The sequence below is a fragment of the Adiantum capillus-veneris genome, chromosome 18 (genome assembly GCF_014529385.1).
Source record: "Adiantum capillus-veneris isolate H3 chromosome 18, ASM1452938v2, whole genome shotgun sequence".
Classification (NCBI taxonomy): domain Eukaryota; kingdom Viridiplantae; phylum Streptophyta; class Polypodiopsida; order Polypodiales; family Pteridaceae; genus Adiantum; species Adiantum capillus-veneris.
In genome coordinates this window covers 118,743,178-118,763,545 of record NC_140948.1, presented here as the reverse complement: position 1 = coordinate 118,763,545, position 20,368 = coordinate 118,743,178, and positions in this window count along the sequence as shown.

Here is a 20,368-nt window from a genome sequence, read left to right as displayed (position 1 = left end):
TATTAATAGAAATTCAAAGGAATATTAGATATTGCATTTCACATTTAACAAAATGTACAACACAATGATTATGCACATATTAAATTAAAGTGAATCTTACTAAACTATAGCCTATGTATTTTAAGGCATTTGTCACTTAAAAACAAAAGATCCCACAGCATGGGTAATGTCAAACATAAACCACATTGCCCAAAATAAAGGGCAACAATCTACATAATTTAAAGTAACACTCACTAAAATAACAAATGAGCCACAACATAGATACTACCAAACAATAAACCACATGGCCTTGTACGTGGATTAAGCATCTCTCTCTCTATCACATAGGAATCAACTTTACACAGTCACACACATTCTTTTAAGCCCATTTGAAAATTTATTAAAAAAAAGGCACTTACTAAATAAACGTGGAACTTTATTATTGTGGCATGTCTAAATAGACACACGTACAAATAAATGTACATAACATGTGAAGAAAGAGAGAGAGAGAGAGAGAGAGAGAGAGAGAGAGAGAGAGAGAAACACACACATACAAGCAGAGTAGGGATTTAAGACATGGAAATTGATTGAAAAATGTTAGATTGTAACATATTAAAAAGACATAAATAATAGAAAAACACACTCATGATTTCAAAAGATAGAGACATAATAGAAAAATACACTCAAGTAAATTAAGCAAAGTATTGATTCAACTCCGACTTGAAGATAATGAGCAGAAAGGCTGCTAAAATAGACTGAAGGTGATGACACTTAATAGAAAAGAATAATGAATCTACAAAAAAAAGATGAAAAGAACACTCAAGGAACTAAAATGAAAATTTTTATAAAATAAATTAAAGTATCCATAAAGCATAAGAGGAGCAGGTGTTAACAAAACCTGCTAGCCCATGAAAATTATAGGTGGTAGCTTACAATATGGGCCACAACTTCCCTGGATCCTGTAACCCTCATGGTGTTGTAATTTCTAAAAGGTTTGCTTGGGTTTTTTTTTTTTTTCCTAATAAATGAAGTCTATTGAGAAAACCATTACTTTATTTATGCAATTATTGACCCATGGGTTTCAACCGTCCCTTTAGGGAAATACATGTGAGTGTTCATTGGACACACAGACACACACACACACACACACACACACACACACACACACACACACACAGGAGGAAGGGAGGGAGGGAGGGAGGGAGGGAGGGAATTACCCAAAAAAAACAACACAAATAGAGAAAGGAAAAGAGAACATACTACATATACTTAAGGTGGATATTGGACTACTGTCATGGGCCACCTTTCCCTCCCTCAAAATATTATCTCTCTTCCATTATCATCTTCTTGTGTGATGCCTCTAAACGTCACAATGTAAGAATAAACACTTGCATCTGAAGACAAATATAACTTAACTTCACATCCTTCCAAGCGTGCTACATTAAATTCTTTAAATTGCAGGTGTGTGAATGTGTGCTATCATTTCTATCACCCTACACTATTAGTTAAGAAAGTTGGCATTCAATGTGCTATGTATTTGAATCCCACTCACATCAGCGAGGTAAATGCGATATCATTATATGTGCAGGCTCTCTATGTTATGGTTCCTATGCTACTAAATCCTCACAAAGATGACATGTTTTTACAATGGTTTGTTGATGAAAGGATCAAATACTCTAACCAACTTGAGCAGATTACTTCTTAACTGGCGCAACAAACAAGTGACAACCCATTGGCGTTTTGGGACAGAGAAGAATATTGGATCTCTTTGCCGGGTGATCCTAAGCCAACAAGGCTTAAGGCTACACATCTTGGTATGTCTCTAGAAGATTTAGTGTTATGCCATGAAGAGATTGATCGTCTTCTTGCGGATGGTTTAATTGCTCCATCCAACAATGAATTCGCAGGTCAGGCATTTTATGTAATAATCACTCTAAACAAAAAAGACGAAAAAGAGATTGGTGATTAATTACAAACCTACCAATGACTAGCTGGAACACAAAAGATTTCCTTTGCCCTAAAAGATGAATTGCTATGAAGAATAAAGAATAGTCGGGTCTTTTCCAAGTTTGACATAAAGAGTGGCTTCTCGCAGTTCAAGATCAAACCTCAGGACAGATACAAAACCAGTTTTGTTGTTCCCCAAGGTATGTACGAGTGGAATGTGCTTCCTATGGGACTTAAGCCAGCTCCTTCTCTATGTCAAGAATGGATAGAAATTCTCTTTGCTAATTTTAAAGAAGTTATAGAAATTCTCTTCTCTAATTGTAAAGAAGTTCTACTTCTCTATATTGATGATATCTTGTTCTATTCTAGAGATGTTCAGAGCCTTGTCAAGCACCTTTAACTCTTTATACAAAAGCTGCACAAGACAGGGTTGGTACTGAGCTTAAAGAAGATAGAGCTCTGTAAGCCACATGTAGAGTTTTTGGGAATTGAGATTGTTGTAGGATGTATTAAAATGCAAGAACATGTACTGCACAAGCTACAAAGTTTTCCCAATCAACTCAAGGATCGTAAAGATGTGCAATCCTTTATTGTATGTTTATAGTGGATTGCTCCTCATTACCCTCAAGTGGCCAAGGACTTATTACCCTTCAGAAGTCTTGAAATAAGTAAACATTTCTTTTCGTCTGATGAGCTATCACAGGCAATGATGAAGATCAAGCAAGTTTGCCAGAATCTTCCTCCCCTCAACTGTAAAGAATGAGAATGCAAGAGAGCTACACGACAAGCACAAAGCACACAGAGATGGAAAGCTTCTTCTTCTTCTTTTGCACAGAAAAGAGAGTACAAAATGACTAAGTGCTAAAAATGAAAAGTAGCACATATGTACATGCGGTCACTAAGTGTGAACTCGCTAGAAGCGTACTAGGCTGGCACTATAAGTGTAGTCCAGATGTAGAATCACTGGCAGATATCTTCCGTGTCGGTCACCTAACGCGCCAGTGAGTAAATGTCGTAAGCCGCCAAGACCCGTAGTGGATGCCAGCTCAAGATGTAGAGCTCGACATCTCAACACTCCCCCTCGAGCTCTGCATGTTGCAAAGTCCAAGCATAGTCCGGAAACATTGAAGCTTCTCAGCTCCAAGGGCCTTGGTAAAGATATCCGCTATCTGCTCCTCTGTGCTGACGTAGACCAAGTCTATGTCACCCGCCAACACTCGCTCTATAACGTAGTGGTAATGGACCTCTATGTGCTTGGTCCTGTCATGGAACATTGGGTTCCTAACCAACTGCATGTTGCTGAGGTTGTCACAATGGATGACAATCTGCTGGTCCACCTGCACTCCCAAGTCCTCAAGTAATGTGCGTAGCCAAGCTACCTTGCACACTGCAACTGCTGCACCTCTGTACTCGGCCTCTGTGCTCGATAAAGCAACCGTAGGCTGCTTTTTGCTGCTCCAAGTAACAGCAGCACTCCCAAAAGAGAGCATGAAGCCACTCGTAGATCTCCTATCAACAATGCTACTTGCCCAATCTGCATCTGTATACCCATACAATGCTAATGGCGTATCTGCTGCATAGAACAATGTGTAGTCAAGAGTCCCTTGCACATACCAAAGTGTGCATCGTACTCCATCCAAATGTGGCTTCCTCGGAAGCTGCATGAACTGACTCTCCAAGCCTACTGTGTACTCAAGTCTGGCCTCGTGATAGTCAAGTAGATTAGACTACCCACAATCTTCCTGTACATCTTGACATCCTCAACAACATCACCCTTCTCTGCACTCAGCTTTGCATTCACATCCAAGGGAATAGAAATTGGCTTACAATCAGCCATACCATGCTTTGACAACATGTCCAAAGCATATTGTCTCTGTGACAGCCATACACCCTCTGGAGTCTTGATCACCTCAATGCCAAGAAAGTAGCACAACTCGCCCAAATCTTTCATTTCAAACTCCTGTTTGAGAAGACCCTTCACATGGTCAATCTCCATAGCATTGTCACCCACAATAATAAGGTCATCTACATATATGGTAATGACCACAATCCCCACATCACTCTCACGTACATAGAGTGAATGATCAGCATGAGCTCTCCTAAACCCAATACTGACAAGATACTTGGCAATCCTGTCATACCATGCTCTAGAGCCCTGCTTCAAACCATACAAAGCTTTGAGAAGTCTGCATACATAATCTGGGTAACCTGGATCGACATAACCAGGTGGCTGATCCATATACACTTCCTCTTGCAACTCACCATTCAAGAAGGCATTCTTTACATCCATTTGATGCATAATCCATCCTCTAGATGCAGCCACTGCTATGACAGCTCTCACAGTCGTCATCTTTGCCACTGGAGCAAAGGTCTCCTCATAGTCTATGCCGTACGTCTGTGCATAACCCTTTGCGACCAGCCTTGCCTTGTGACGCTTAATGTTACCATCAGCCTTATGCTTGGTTTTATACACCCATTTACAGCCAATAGCTTTCTTGCCACTTGGCAATGGCACCAACTCCCATGTGTCGTTTGCTTCCAATGCAGCCATCTCTTCATTCATTGCATCATCCCAATGCACATTTCCAACTGCATCCTCAAAACATGTGGGCTCCACATCCTGTATCACCTTAGCCATGTAGGCTTGGTGATGCGCTAAATACCCATCATAAGTCAATTTTTGAACTGGATTTCTAACTCTTTTAGATCTGCGCGGTCCTGGGTCACTCTTTTGCCCTCTAGCATCTTCTTGTACTTTCCTTACACTAGGTGTCCTGACAGCCGGAATTCCAAATTCCTCATCAAGACTTTGTTCAGAACCATCTGAATCCATGTCTACATGTGAAGAACCTGATGATGCATCAGCCATAAAGGGAGGTTCATCAACCTTTTCCTTCCCTTTTCGTGATACATTCCCTGTACCTGCTGGTGGAGTGACCTGTGTACGTAGTCTACCATTCCATGGCTTCTCAACAGATCCACGAGAAGAGGACTCTTGTGGTCCACTCAAAACCTGTGTCTATGGCCTCACATTTTGTACAACCACATCATCTTTTACATCAGCCCCAATAGTGCCATGTGCAGTACTGTACCAACTACTCATCTCATCAAAGATTTTATCTCTGCTCACTCGTAATTCTCGTGTAGTAGGATTGTAGCACCTGTACCCCTTTTATTCAACTCATTTGGTACATGCACGTAAGCTATGCATCCAAACACTTTCAAGTGTGCCAAATCAGGCTTTGTACCTGTAAACTTTTCCTCAGGTGTTACATCATGCACCGCAGCTGTAGGTGTCCTGTTCATAATGTACACAGTTGTATTTACAGCTTCAGCCCAGAAATGATGAGGCATGTTCTTCTCATTCATCAATGCACGTGCAACCTCTGCAATGTGTCTGTTTTTCCTTTCTGCGACCCCATTCTACTGTGGAGTATATTTGCATGTAAACTGTCTGCATATACCATGCATTCGCAGAAAATCTGAAAAATCGTTGGAGAAGTACTCTCCCCCTCCATCTGACCTCAATGTCTTGATTTACATATCTGTCTCCTTCTCAATCATGACTTTGAAGTCCTGAAAGTGACCAAACACATCACTTTTGTTACGCATGAAGTAGACCCATACTTTCCTTGTATGGTCATCAATGAAAGAGACATAATACCTGCAACCATGTATACTTGCAGTATCGGTTGGACCCAAAACATCTATGTGCACCACCTCAAGTGGCTTTTTACATACATTGCGCTCATGTGGAAATGAGCCCTTTGACTGTTTTCCAAACTGGCATGCTGCACACACTTTATGCATACCATCCACCTTGAATTTGGGCAAACCTTTTACAATCTGTTTTGATTGCATGCTGCGCAATCTCTGCTCATTGACATGGCCAATGCGTTTGTGCCAAATGTCAACATCAGCCATAACACCTGTGCCCTGTGAAAATAATGCATCTTTTACCTCAGGCATGTCTACATTCAGCGTAAACATTCTGCCCACACATTTGCCCTCTGTGATCAGCTTACAGCCATTCTGGAAATCTTCTACATAACAGCCATTTGGATTGAAGCGAACCTGCAAACCCTGCTCAACCATTTTTCCAACAGAAACAAGATTCTTTGTAATGTTTGGGACATGAAGTACATCTGCTAAGTACTTTGATTTCCCACTCTTCGTATTTAGAGGTATGTCCTCTACATGAGCAATGGGGTGAGTTGTGTCATCTCCTATCTGCACATAGCCTGACACATCTGGTTTGCGCATATCTCTAAACCACTCTCCACGAGACGTCATGTGATTAGAGGCACCTGAATCCACATACCAAACATCATCTTGGGTGGAATTCTCTGCAGTCATTGTATTCATTACATGTTGCATAACAAACATGCGCTCGTTTTTGCTGTCATCTGCATCTCTGCTAGTAGATGCATAGTTGCCTTGTTCTCTCTTTCCACTTGCTTTTCCCTTTGGACAGTCACGTCACATGTGACCTCTTTCACCACAAGTCCAACATTCTCTGCTATCTGCAGTATGTTGTTGCCTGCTTGATCCTGCACCATGACCTCTTTGACTCCCCCTGCCTTGAGACTGGTTTCCCCTACCACTTGTATTGTTTTGATTTGATTGACCTTCTTGAAATTAGCCCCTGCAACCACTTGGGCCTCGACCACAACCTCTACCTCTACCTCTGTTGGAGTTAGAATAGAAGACCTATTCATACCTATTTCTGCCACGAGAAGAAGACGTGTCAAGACCAAGGTTCTTCTCCTCAAGTATAAGCATAGAAATTAAATCTTGGAATACGGGGATGTCGTCTCTTGTATTCATGGAAGACCTAAAATGTACATACTCATCTCCTAGACCATCCAAGCATGCACGGACAATGTCATCGTCTTCCACTGAGACTTTAATAGATCCAAGAGCCTCAATGATACTCTTGATCTTCAAAGCATAATCATTGATGGAGAGGTTGTTCCTCTTAACTTGATTTAGCTCCGACTTTAGTTGAAGCTTCCTGGCCTTGGTGTTCACCTCGAACACTCTGCCTAAGTTTTTCCATGCAATGGCGGGGGTTTCAGCATCCTGTAGTAGATAGCCCATCATGCCATCTGTGATGCTCATAGAAAGCCAACACATCACTTTGCTCTGGTCTTGTTGCCAGTCCCTCAAAGCTTTCCTTTGTTCTGCTGTAGCATTTGCCTCGGAAATCTCTGGTTCCTTTTCATTGTCTCCTTCTACATAGTCCCAATAACCTTTTCCTTTTAGGAAATTTGTTATTCTGAACTTCCATGCAGGGTAGTTATTTTTCTCAAGCTTCTCAGTAACAATCTGACTGAAACCGTCAAACATCTTGAAGCACTAAGACAAAATAGCTGCAATCTGCAAAAACTTGCAAATCTGTTGAACCTGCTATCGTGGTACGTGTAACGCTTTCTACACTCAACGAGTGTCCACAATCAAGTGTACATACAACCACTGTACTTGTACAATAAATCTCTGTGTACTGCACTTTGGAGACCTATTTAGAAACTTGTACGAAAAACCCCTAAAGGGATTGTGGATTGCGAACGAAGGGATTGTGATGCTCTTGCTCTCTTAGCCTCTCTTGCCTGCACCAGGCTCTGATACCATGTAAAGAATGAGAATGCAAGAGAGCTACACAAGACAAGCACAAAGCACATAGAGATGGAAAGCTTCTTCTTCTTCTTCTGCACAGAAAAGAGAGTACAAAATGACTAAGTGCTAAAACTGAAAAGTAGCACATATGTACATGCGGTCACTAAGTGTGAACTCGCTAAAAGCGTACTAGGCTGGCACTATAAGTGTAGTCCAGCTGTAGAATCACTGGCAGAGATCCTCCGTGTCGGTCACCTAACGCGCTAGTGAGTAAATGTCGTAAGCCGCCAAGACCCGTAGTGGATGCCAGCTCAAGATGTAGAGCTCGACATCTCAACATCAACATCCCTACTGATAAACCTCTTATCATTTATTTCGATGCGTCTAAAGAAGCATGGGGTGGCATTGTCTGCGAAGATCATAATGGAACCCCCATAATATGCCGATGGGCTTCAGGGCGCTTCAAGGATGCAAAGATCCAGTATCATTCTATTCAAAAAGAACTTCTAGTGGGAGTCAATGCTGTTTTATCCTTTCACCTATTCCTTATGGGAATTCCTTTTACACTTTGAAGTGATGTTGGACGGGAGAGACTCACACACCCATGAAGTGCATGCAAACACTACCTAGATCAACATAATGTCAATCGAGGACATAGATGACACGATAGGCACACGGAGGAAATCTTTTAAGCTTGTCAGGCTGAGACCATCCTACACATACAACACTCTGGAAGGCCAACTAAACCACAATCAAGAACCTCACTGCTCTCAACTACACCACCTAACCACATACACACACACCGAAGGTTACTCACCTAATCATGCCAGATTCGTAGGAAACTTAAGGAACACCATCCCCTCACTAGGATACACCTGTCCCTAAGCTTCTACACTCAAAACCCTCACTCTAAACCCATCTGCAGAAAACGCGTAGGATGACCGAGCTGAAATTTGAAAGTGCCCGAAACTGAAATTTATGAGTACCTATGCGTAGCTTATGTCGCCACGATTCTATAGACTACTAGCACGCAGAAAACAGACATCGTTTGATACACTTACGGCCACAAATAGCTCGTAAATGCGTCGGCGTGTGCGCTTCGTCTCGCGTGGAATGCTTGGCGTTGTCGCGTAGCTCTCCTCAAGCCTACAGCAATGGTGCAATCGGATCTCCAATGCATTGAGTGAGCCGGCCGTAGCGGGAGGATGAAGCTCACACTCACTCTCTTTCTCTCTCACACACAGTAGACGGCAGCGCTAAAGTTTGATTATGATCAAAGTCTTTTTACAAAATGACCTAGGTACCTTATATACTAAGGCTACCTTAGGTTTAACCAAAAAATGGGGTTGAAAAGGTCAAATGGCCTAGTATTTACAATCTGGAAGTGCCATTGCACCTCGGCTTCTGAAACTAGAATAACTACTCATTACAAATGACGTTTATAGCCATAATCCGCAGCATTTCATAACTCGCAGAAGATAAGACTTTGGTACGAAACTTGAGTTATGTTGTGTTGTTGACCCAGCGGTCAACATCCCCCCCTTCCGCGTTCATGTCATCCCCGACATGACCTGATTGTCGATGGCGATGTGGTCTTTGCTGACGTTTTGTTGTTGTAAAGAAAGTATAGACTATAGCCTTTGCAGTAGCTTGTCTTGTTCGTCCAATCCGATGTACATAGTCTTCACATGATTCAGGAAAATCATAATTGATGACGAACTTTATGTCTTTCACATCCACACTCCGAGCTGCAGCATCTGTTTCTGTCATTATAGGTCTACTGCCAGATCTAAATTCAAAAAGAATCCAATGTCGTTTAACTTGACTCTTATCATCATGGATAGAGAAAGCTCCATCCATCACTTGCTCCAGCAAATCTGTCAATTCGAAGTATTTGTGATTCTCAGAAACAACTTCTACAATCTGTAGAATTGAGTGACTGGCTTTCTGATCTTGTGAGCCAATGACAACTTTGTAAGGATTTTGTAGAAATTGTATGGCTAAACCCGTAACTTCTTTAGGCCAAGTTGCACTCCAATGCAAAGTCTGTCTGTCAGGCCGAATCCAGGACTTAATTATGCTAATTTGAGGTTCAAAACCCTACCGAGCATTCGATGCGCATTATCAAGGACAAGCTTTTGAGATCCTCTGATTACCCTTATGTCTGCTCTTTGTCATTGAGGACTTCTTTGTTCTTGAGTTATGTTGTGTTGTTGACCCAGCGGTCAACACTTTGCTATTGTTTTGGCTTCATCTGTTGCACTGCTTGTATCTTTGTCGAACCACAACAAGAACTATGATCCATTAGAGCGGACGTCTATCATCGTAACCATTCATCTTTTGCGATCCTCTGATTGCTTTTATGTCTGCTCTTCTTCATTGGGGACTTCTTTGTTCCTGTGCAATCATGTTGTTAGTGTTGTCTGCAGCTTTGTCATTGTAAGCCATTCTTCGACTCGCCATTGAGGAGAAGTATGCTATGATCAGAAATTGGTGCTCCAATTCATTTGTCAATTGATTTGAGTAGTATTTCTTTATTGTTGATGTAGAAGGAATATGTACAAGAGGATGGTGATAGGTGTCTTTAGATTAGGGTCTAAAACCAGGATGACCAAAGGGAAAAAACCCGGTGGGAAAAAAAATGCCTTTGGTATACGCTCTTATTGGAGTTGAGCAGTTGAATGTGAAGTACATGTTCATGAAAGGTGAGTGCTTGGGTGAAACACGGAAAGAGTGCCTGATGCAAGTGCCAATTATGAGACACTCTATATGCATATGAGAAATTTGCCAACAAAAGCATGCAATGTGAAAGAAGGAGATGATGGGTGTTTCGAGGAATAAATGTAGCACATGTGACATCAAAAGATGTCTCAATAGCTTCCACCTTTCCAAGAAGGGTTTTCGATGTAGAAGTTTCTCCACTCGTATCTCATTGTGCTCAGTACATGAGTGTCTTTTGGACCTTCTCCTTCACTTTATTAGACTTAAGTACTTAGACTTCGACTCTTTTGCTCACCTATACCAGCATGAGCGACACAACGTAAATATGCTCAACTCTTCCAGCTTGAGCAGTACCTAGAATAGCTAAGACGCTTAGACCACAGATAATATTACTTGAAGCTTTGAGACTAACACCTCACGCATTTTGTGGCTTAGCTACTCGACTCTGACTTGTATAACTTGTCGGTTGCATGTTGACACTGCTTTGTGACAAGTTCTTCGGCTGTTGTAGTGGCTGCTGAGACATACTTCGTGAAGTTTCATCGTTTCCCTATACCTTCTTCTCTTTGTAGTGCTCAGGCCTCTCATCAGTCTTTTCTTCATGTGGATTATGGATTTTTTTATTTTTTCTTAATAATAAACAAAGAAAATCTTAAAACAACTCAAGCAAAAGAAAAATCATTCAAATAGAAATCTAAATGCTATGTACACTGTACACATGTCCCTAGGGGCTCATATATGGATTTTGTCCCCATACTCCTCTGTAACACTACTATGAGGGCATATACTCTAAATTTTGTCAAAAAATTATCACAATAAAACGCAAAAATTCAATGCACCTCACAAAACATTGCCCTCTAATAGTCATAATGTTAGGTCCGCATTCAGAATGCCTCCCCCCTTCCTATTTGGAGTCATCCTTTACGACAGGGTATCGCAAAGGGTATGTCATGTGCTTGGGCAATTAAAAGTTGTGCCTATGCAGGCCTTGTAATGTAGCCCTATTATGCATACACAGTCAATGCATGGAAAAGATTTATGTTGTGCAAGATGTGGGTATAAGCAATTTGCTTATTGGCATTTGTTGGCGAGGCTTCCTATTCTAAGCAATGTAATGGTATTTGAAGCTCCTGTATCGTTGCTTGATTGAAGCGACTTGCTCTCTTCTAACTGTACTGTAATCGTAGGAAGAATTGTAAGAATTCAAGCGGCGATGCACTGACAGCAGTTTTGTTGTTCTTCTTTGGGACCCATTTCTTTGCGATTATCGGCTGTTTTGTTGCTGGCTCTCGTTTGGGAACCCATACTTGCCCGTGCTTCGTTTGTGTTTGAAGAGACTTCTTTGGGATCCACCTTTTTGTTGTGTGAGTCAACAGTGGTATTTGCTTCAGCCCTTGTACGCTTGGTTGGTGACGGGATTCAGGCTTTGAAAGTTGATACTGTGGTTGTTTTGGAATCCAAATGAATTCCTGAGTTTTTTGTGCTTGAATCAACTTCTTTGGAGCCCATACCTGAGTTGTGAAAGCTTGCGATTTTGTGATATTCTTACCCGTTCGTGCACGCTTTCCTTGTTTTTGTTTTGGTGTTGGATCTAGTGATTTGTCATTAGAGATCTTTGTCTTCTTGATCCATATCTGTTTTTGGCCGATCTAGCTTTTTGGTATCCAGATTTGTCTAGATTTTTGGCTTTGACTTGTTGTCCTGTTCTTTTGACCTGTCATGGTTGTTGCTGAAGGGGTTGGTGATAGTGATGGCCTGAGTTGATGATAGGGGATGTCGTAAGATTCATCACTATCACTACCATCCTCAGCAAGGTTGACTTCTTGTACTTTCCCTTGATTTTTTGGCTGGTAGTGGAAAGTTACTGTCTATTTGCTCGTGAGTGGTAGTTTCTTGGAGGACTTTTCTAGCCCATTGATTAGAGCATTGTTAGCTCGTTGCTCTGGTCGTATTCCTCCTAGCTGAGTCTTTGCATCCTTATTAGGAGCCATGTATGAGGATGCTTGTGGTGGCTGTGTCTTCACCGAGGACTTTGGAATCCACTTTTGATGCACGTTATTCGTGTAGCGATGACATTGATTCCCGGGTCGTTGATCTTCTTGAAGCTCGAAATGTTCTACAGAGTCATAGAACTCGTCGTCTTCTTCATCTTTTGATTCTACACATTTCTTTGTTTGCTCCTTATTTCGAGATCTTGTTGATGTCTAGTTCTCTTCGTTTTCGTGGATTACACTCACTGCAAAATAAGGAACGACATCATAGCCATTTTCATCACAAAACTTTGTTGTGGGAGCATCCTCCACGACGCACACGTCCAGAGTAGCCAAGATGTGTTCCCATCCAAAAGGCTCTAACTCTTCTTCAGGAAATGGTTCTGGGATATAGTCCTTATCCTCTATAACCCGCTCTAAGATATATTCCTCACGTTTCAAGCTGCCGCATTGTGAAGCTCCACACATCCACAGTTCTTTAGGCTTACCTAACCAACCTAGAAGTTCTGATCCTACTACTGTGGCGGAATCAAACTCCTCAACCGGTGTTCTCGTCACATCCCTATAGCTATGGTCCCTCAAGTTTATCTTTGTTATGGTTTCCATATGTCTCGGGTATATATGGTCATAACCCCAATCTTGGACCATTTTCAATTGACGCATGAATGGTCTTCCCAGAATGATTTCATAGTTGTTCTTCTTGCCAAAGTCAACAACAACAAAAGTGTGTTCATATTCAATGCCACAAGAAGTAACAAGTACTTTTTCTAGCAGTCCTAGGGGCTTTTCCTTGTGTCCGTCTGCAAACTGCAGGGTCATTCGTGTGGATATCAAGGCAGGTTTTCCCCATTTTTTCCAAACCTCTTTGGTTGCAATGGCCACACCAGCTCCACTGTCAAGGATTGCCATGTTTTTTACATTATTGAATTCCACAGGAAGTGTGGTGTTTCCATCTTCTCCCTCATAATACTCGCCTACCTTGTTTAATGGCACTGGCCTAGTATTTAGTTGAGGCATTTCAAGCTCTTTGATGCCTTCCTCGATTTGAGTCATTGTGGTTTTTACACCAAATGTCTCTAGACATTTACCCACATTAGCCCACATGTTTGGTCTTATTCTGAGCAACTCGGCTAACATTATTGTACAGGTGACTGGGGCAGATAGAATATCTACTAGCCCCTTTGAATCGATGGCCTTGTTGGGAGACAGTCTCTGTGATGGGACTGCAACCACATCTGACTTGGTCTCGTACTCTCCCATGTAGGATGGTAGTGTTCTTAGCGAATGGGGTTGACTATCCATAGATTGTACAGATCCTTTCTCGCCCCAATTCGATTGCACGTCTAGATTCATTTGAGATCCAGTCTCAAATTCCTCTATTGGTGGTAGAAACACTCCTCATTCATCACCAATCTTGTCTACTAGTCTTCTTAGGTCATCGGCTTCATTGGCCTCTCTGACTTGTTTCCACAATTCGTTAAAACCATCTATCTCTTTACAATCCTCAGGTATAGCTTGGTGAAATCCCTCAGAAGAGTTATCCGTGGTATTCAGTACTATCCTTGGTTCTAATGTTGGGTCTTTGAGGTTTGGTCTGTGCTCATGACTAGAATTTGGCTCTTTTAGTCCCTGGTTTGGTGGGATTACTTGTGTAGGCATGACACGGATCACATCCTCAGGTTTTGCAACTGGTGGTTCTAGTAAAGCTTGGGTTGTTTGAATCATTTTCTTGCACATTTCAAACCTTTGCTTTTCTAGTCCCGCATAGGGATATGTCATCCACCTGTGTTCTTGGGTTTGGTTGTTTTTAAGCCTCACATCATAGGCTTTCAAGAGGGCATCTAATGTCTCATTAACCTTCTCTGCCAACACAGATCCTCCTGAACTAGCACTTCTCGGTTTCTCATGCGTGGATGGTTCTTCTAGAAGTTTAACCATCTGTGTAAGAGAAGGTGCCTCCTTTTCCTCATGTTGTTTTATCTTCTTTTCAGCTTCAGTAAGCTTCTCAACTAGGGATTTTTGCTCTCGTTCCCTGCGTGCTTTCATCCTAGTCTTTCTAGCTTTCCAACTATTTTGTTTGCTCTTGGTTTTCTGACTAGGTGCGTCTGTCTTTGGTCCATCATCTGTCTTTGGACTCATGTCACTTTCCGTGTTCTTTGTTTCTGGATTCTCATAAGCTTTCTTTTGAGCTTGTGCTCTCGTAACCACTTGAACTGGTATGACATTCTCATTTTCTGAGCTACTAGGGAGCTGAACAATCCCTGCTACATTTGTCGTGATTTTCCTAATTTGGTTTGGTTTTTTCGGGCAATCGGGGATCAAGTGAGTGATGCCACACTCGAGACAATAGGCATTTACTTCAATGATCTCCGTATGAGGACATTGTTTGACCAAGTGGTTGTCACGACTTTTGTGACAATCTGTCTCTGGTTGAGGAGATTCTTTTAGCATTTCCTCTTGGCTATAAGCAAGCTTTGACCTAGATAAGCAGCTATTTGCAATGAATCACAATGTCCTTTCGTCCATTTCATACCTTCTTTCTTTCGACTGAAACCCAGGAGGTGGAGGTTGTACCGGCCTCACCACTCCATGTGTTTCTCTCACATTTTGTTGCTCCGAAGGGTAGTACTCATTTTGGTTGCTATACCACATTGTAGCTGGTACTGGCGTTAGTTTATTTGATGCTTCCATCATTGGCATGTATCTCATGTCTTCCTGCATTCTAGCACCTCGCAGCGGAGGTTGTTGTCCGAAGGCAAGCTGTGGCCTTAAAACTCCTACTAGTCTTGGCGCATTCCCCGTAATGTATCTAGGTGGAGTAGGTGCTTCTGGAACAAGTTGTACATACCTCTCCCTAGAATTTTCCATGCTATAATAGCACTCTTCTCCCGTATGGTTCGTACATTTTCTCTCAATTTCACACCACTTCGGCTCTCCCGAATCAGACCTTACAAGAGGAATGAACCTCTTGACCAAGTCGTCGATAAGCTTTTCTTGATCAATAGGTGCCATTGGCTTGGCAATGGACTCACTTATCTGTGAAACACTGTGCTGAGAGGATGTGTCATGTCCTTGAATCTTTAAGTCCTTCTCTTTGTATGCCTCACAGTTATCCACTAGATAAAGAGCTTCTTTGATCAACTCGTTTAGCGTCATCCTCCTTATCATATGCAAATCCTTCTGAAGGCCTGCATGTCTCATTCCCTGGATAAAGATCAGCATCAGTCGTGCTTGCGTAGGTAATTCCGCTCTCGGACAGAGCTTAACATATCTCTTGAGCCGTAATGATGCTTTGCGTACTGATTCATTCTCTTTCTGTTTGAATTTATGGATTTGCGAGACCGTGTTGTGAGCAATGCCTTTTGGCGAGAATTCTTCAATAAACTCCTCAAATAGCTCATCTAGGGTCTCAAAATCCCATTTTTCCACCGAGTCGAACCATGTAGCTACATCATCTTCTAGAGTCAATTCAAATCCCGCAAACTGTGTCGCAAAATCTGAAACTTCCTCTTCTCTAATCACTCTTCTAAAAGCCACTACGTGATCTCTCGGATCTTTATCTCTGGAGTATCTTATGTTTACCCATTTCTGGACTTGGGATGGTCTAACTCGTTGAATTTCTACAAGTCTAACCAGAGACTCTCCCAATCCTTCTCTCATTATTGCTCTTGAAGGGAATCTTGGTGGCTCTCTTCTTGGAATTCCTATAGGAATTCTCGTGTTTGGTGGAGGCATTTGTGGTCCTTCATTGACCAAATATCCACCTCTTTCTAGTACAGTATGTGGATTTGTGCTTTCTACAACTCTGTATTCTCATCCATACTTGTCGACAACTATAGATCTCCATTGACAGTCGACTCCATATGTGTAGACATATAAGAGCTTGTAATCCGTTATCTCTTCTAGGTATGGATCTGAGCACCTATAAAGATTGACCTCATCCTCATTGTCGTCAATGTATCTATATAGTCCTTCACTCTCATGACCAATCATCCAAACTCTCTCAACAAGATGGGTCTTTATCAATTGCAAGTTTGGAAGATCCATTATGGGAGGATATTCCTCTATCGTCGGGATCTCCAAGCTTGTGTAAGATGCGTTTGAATCTAGGGTAGACATGATTTCTGGGCTTAAGAGCTTTTGCTTGGTTCAAGTAGACTTAGTGCACTATGTTCAAGTGCTTTGGTTAGGGAAGAGTCGAAACTATGTCCAAAACCGCATCCGTTTCGTCACAATTCTCGCAAATTGTCGCTTTTAGACACCCCTGACTTCCGGATGAATTTTGAGGCCTCAAACGATGATTTTTTCAAAGTTGAACTAAGTGGTTGCCGTGGGCATATGTACAGTTCAAGTTTTGCTCTAAGATCTGTAGAGCCGCTCTCAGGCTACGTTTTGATATAAAAACTTTTCTGATCCGATACCGTTTGTGAAAGTTATGGCCAAAACAGTGAATTGCAGTTTAGAATGGTCAAAATGAGTCCAAATTCAATTTTGAAAAAAGATTTGGGATCTCTGTGACACTGTGAACACTTATGAATGGTCAAAAGCACAGTTGGACCCTAAAACTGGCCTAGAGACATCCTACGCGTAGGATGTCTATATGCTCAGAATTTAACAAAATTTGGTCCAGAGACTCCCCTTAAGTCCAGCAACACAATGGTAGGCTCAGATTTTAATTTGGACCTAAAAATGGCCTTGAGACATCCTACGCGTAGGATGTTTTTTTGCTCAAAATGACTTGAAATTTTCACCCCAGCTTCTCCTTGATGTGCTGATCAGAGTGGTGTGCTCATAGGTTGGTTTGGAGTCCTAAATCAAGCTGGAGACATCCTACGCGTAAGATGTCTAACTGCTCAGATTTTGTCCAAACTTGCACTGTAGCTTCCCCTTGATGTGCTAAGCTCACAGGTATTTTTTCTTTTTGATTCTGACACCTATAGGTTGGTCAAATGATCAAGAATCTGCTCCAGAAGCCTGATGTCTATTCTGATGAATTCCCAAGTCAAATCAACTCCAAATTGGACCAAATTTGCCTAGGAGGCTTGCCTAAGGCTATACAACAGCCTGCTATGTCCACAATTTGAATTTGGCCTCTAAATCATGCCTTAGACATCCTACGCGTAGTATGTCTAACTGCTTAGAATTGCTCCAAATTTGAACCACAGACTCTCCTTAAGGTGTTGATCATTGGGGTATGCTCAGAATTTTGTTTAGAGTCCAAAATCACACAGAAGACATCCTACGCGTAGAATGTCTTTTTGGTATGCTTAGATTTTAATTTGGATGTCAATAGACCCCAAAACTAGCTATCCTTGCCTTTTTCAGTCAAAAATGCTAAAGTCTGTTCAATCTTCCTTTCACTGACCCAAATGAGCTGAAAACTCTCACATGCACTCAAAACATCATGTATAACATGCACATGAAGTCACCCTATGGTTTGGTCTCAAAATTTATGCCTTGGGCACAATTTGGGTAGGATGTCTGGCAATTTTCGTCTTTTGGTCTTATCCTGACAAGATATGGTCAAATTTTCACTTTCCAGGTGAAAATAGGGTAAAACCTACCTTCTAAACACACTGGTAACCTCAAAATTTCAAAAAAGTGCCCAGATTACCCTGTAGACATCCTACGCGTAGGATGTCTACTGCTGATTTTTTGAGACTGAAGTGTCCCTGATGCTTCCTTATGCTCTCAGCAAGTGCAAGTATGCTTCACAATTGCAAAAACATGCAAAAATCACTCAATTTAAGCCTTTTCTGAAAGTTTACGTTTTCTGACTCCACCTTTTGGCTTTTGGTCAACAAAAATAGGGAAAAACACCCAAGTCAATATGTTACTAGGGTAAAACCTACCCTCTGAACACAATGGTGCAGTCAAAATTTTCAAATTTGGTCTCCAGAACCCCCTTGAGACATCCTACGCGTAGGATGTCTATGTTTACAAAATTGCAGGTTTTCTTCACAGAACCCTTGCAAATGCTCTTTTATATGCACAGCATCAGTCAGTCATACAAAAATATCCACAAAAGCTTGTTTAATACATTTTTACCCTCAAAAGCACACTTTTTCATGATTTCAAATGCAATCATGCACTTTAGCAAATAAGTCAATGTTGAATAGCTCTAGATCAAAATCGGATCACTTACCTAAAGCTACTCCTACAAATCATATGGGGTTTTGCATCTATGAGTAGAAAAATGCTTCACTGCCACACACGGACTAGTAAACGCTTTTATCACCTCACAAATCACTCGACCACCAACAACTACTCTAATCCACAGATCCTAACTAAATTTATCTAGTCGCAGACCCTCGGCAAGACACACGCTTCTTGGCTATCCACTTGATCGCGAAATATCCTCTTCCGGATCCACTTAAGAAAAACGCTTTCTTTAGCCGTAACTAAATCAAGCAACCATCACACGAGTGTTAGTAGGAAACCTACTTAGGTCCTTGAGTCCCCGGCAGCGGCGCCAATGTTGGACGGGAGAGACTCACACACCCATGAAGTGCATGCAAACACTACCTAGATCAACATAATGTCAATCGAGGACATAGATGACACGATAGGCACACGGAGGAAATCTTTTAAGCTTGTCAGGCTGAGACCATCCTACACATACAACACTCTGGAAGGCCAACTAAACCACAATCAAGAACCTCGCTGCTCTCAACTACACCACCTAACCACATACACACACACCGAAGGTTACTCACCTAATCATGCCAGATTCGTAGGAAACTTAAGGAACACCATCCCCTCACTAGGATACACCTGTCCCTAAGCTTCTACACTCAAAACCCTCACTCTAAACCCATCTGCAAAAAACGTGTAGGATGACAGAGCTGAAATTTGAAAGTGCCCGAAATTGAAATTTATGAGTACCTATGCGTAGATTATGTCGCCACGATTCTATAGACTACTAGCACGCAGAAAACAAACATTGTTTGATACACTTACGGCCACAAATAGCTCGTAGATGCGTCGGCGTGTGCGCTTCGTCTCACGTGGAATGCTTGGTGTTGTCGCGTAGCTCTCCTCGAGCCTACAACAATGGTGCAGTCGGATCTCCAATGCGTTGAGCGAGCCGGGCGTAGCGGGAGGATGAAGCTCACACTCACTCTCTTTCTCTCTCTCACACAATAGACGGCAGCGCTAAAGTTTGATTATGATCAAATTCTTTTTACAAAATGACCTAGGTACCTTATATACTAAGGCTACCTTAGGTTTAACCAAAAAATGGGGTTGAAAAGGTCAAATGGCTTTGTATTTATAATCTGGAAGTGCCATTGCACCCCGGCTTCTGAAACTAGAATAACTACTCATTACAAATGACGTTTATAGCCATAATCCACAGCATTTCATAACTCGCAGAAGATAAGACTTTGGTACGAAACTTGAGTTATGTTGTGTTGTTGACCCAGCGGTCAACAAGTGACCTCAAACACTTTGATAAATTTCTAAAAGAAAATAATGCTGGTAAAGTGGGGAATGCTCAAATTTACTAATGGGCCTACAAGCTCAGTCACTTCGATATTTCCTATGGATATATTCCCGAGCATAAAAATAATATTGCAGATCTTCTCTCTAGAATAAAAAGTGACCAAAGCATTGATCTCATACAAAAGGAATAAAGCAAGATCAGCAAGATGTAAGCAAAACCCACTACTATAAAAAAACACTTGACCTAAGAATGTAACACGTCGCCTCGCGTGAATATCACGCAAGTGCCCAATCCTCTATAAAAAGGAGGCCTCGCGTCATTGTAAAGGGAGATGTTTTTGAGCGAGCTTACTAGCCTTTGGTAACCATCTCCATAGCCCTCTGGCTGTTATCCATTGTAACTATTTTCCGACCATTGTCAATATAAGTATCTTTAAGGTTTTACTGTGTATCCATTGTCTCTGTGTTCTCTGTATCGTCTCTTGTCTTCAGTGCAACAAAATTGGTATCAGATCCATTGGTGTTTATAGATTATGATTAACCGTGTGAGGTATTACTAGCAAACTCTGAGTGCTCGTGAGGATTGCCTAGAATTTGTGGTTGGAGCTTCCTTTGTTGTTTAGTTACCGTCGCTAGGCTTGGTGCCGCTTAGACACAAACATCATCAGCTC